A 1,637-nucleotide genomic window follows, 5' to 3' on the forward strand; every position below is an offset into this window, starting at 1 on the left:
GGAACTTGTAGTACAGCAAAGAAAAAAAGCCAGCGGCAAATGAGTGCGTTCAAAACAATGGCCCTCATTCCGAGTTGTTCGCTCGCTAGCTGCTTTTAGCAGCATTGCACACGCTAAGCCGCCGCCTACTGGGAGTGAATCTTAGCTTTGCATAATTGCGAACGAAAGATTCGCATAATTGCGAATAGAAATTTCTTTGCAGTTTCTGAGTAGCTCCAGACTTACTCAGCCATTGCGATCAGATCAGTCAGTTTCGCTCCTGGTTTGACGTCACAAAAACACCCAGCGTTCGCCCAGACACTCCCCCCGTTTCTTCAGACACTCCCGCGTTTTTCCCAGAAACGGCAGCGTTTTTCCGCACACACCCATAAAACGGCCAGTTTCCGCCCAGAAACACCCACTTCCTGTCAATCACACTCCGATCACCAGAACGATGAAAAATCCTCGTTATGCCGTGAGTAAAATACCTAACTTTTGAGTAAAATAACTAAGCGCATGCGCTCTGCGACCCTTGCGCATGCGCAGTAAGCGACTAATCGCAATATAGCGAAACTCTGCAACGAGCGAACAACTCGGAATGAGGGCCAATACCTCAACGTTTCGGTGCTAAACACCCTTTTGTCAAGGTGAGTGAACAAACATATTAGGGAAATACATAAATGAAGACTTAGTATAGTAGACGCACTGGCGGGCTTTCTACATGCTTTAGGTATGTTTTTTCACTTATATGTTTGTTCACTCACCTTGACAAAGTGGCGTTGTAGCCCCGAAACGCGGGGAGTAATGTTTTGAATACACGGATTTGTACTTTGAGCCTCAGAGAGCTGCATAAACAAAAGTTTGCGCAGTTTCTGCACAGCTCAGGACTTACTCACCCGCTGCGATCATCCAGAACAGAGCTGCGTCAGGATCCCTCCCTGGAAACGGCTGGGCACGCCTGCGGTCGGACGGACACTCCCTGAAAAGGGTAAGTTGACGCCTCCGGCCGGCCTCTTCCTGTCAATCTTCTTGCGGTCGCGATCATTTTCTTCGTTAGTTCTGTCGCAGACGCACTACAGACCTGATTGTACCGCTGCGAAAAACGGCAGCATGCGATCAGGTCGGAATGACCCCCTAGGTGTGTCAGGGTCATATATATATATATATATATATATATAGATAGTTGTCACAGTATTTACGTGTATTCTACTGTGTACTCAGTCACATAATACCGCATTTATTCGCTGGTGTTGTGTACTGTGTCTACAGTCACATACTAACGGATTTATTTGCAGGTATTGTACTCTGTCTGGCTTTATGGTACTAAGTTGTTCTGTTGTTGCATTTGTGTACAATGTCTAACAAGAAGGGCAGCGAGTCTGTGGACGCTCCTGCATCATGCAAAGCATGCACCAAAGATTTACCAGAGGGGGAAGCTGTGTATGATGGTCTGTGTACTATGTATCAAACAGTACATCTCTCAGTCAGTCCACAGCTACTATAACCAATCCGGAGCCACCCTGGGCTGCGTTCACAAACCTACTGGGGACCACCTGTTTCATTACAGCCACAAATTGTCCCTATAGTTAATCCGCTTTGGGCGGAAAATTTGTCTAACCAGTTGCAGCAATTAAATCATTCCTTGGTCAGGCAAAAAT

This window comes from Pseudophryne corroboree, chromosome 3 (genome assembly GCF_028390025.1).
Source record: "Pseudophryne corroboree isolate aPseCor3 chromosome 3, aPseCor3.hap2, whole genome shotgun sequence".
Taxonomy (NCBI): Eukaryota; Metazoa; Chordata; class Amphibia; order Anura; family Myobatrachidae; genus Pseudophryne; species Pseudophryne corroboree.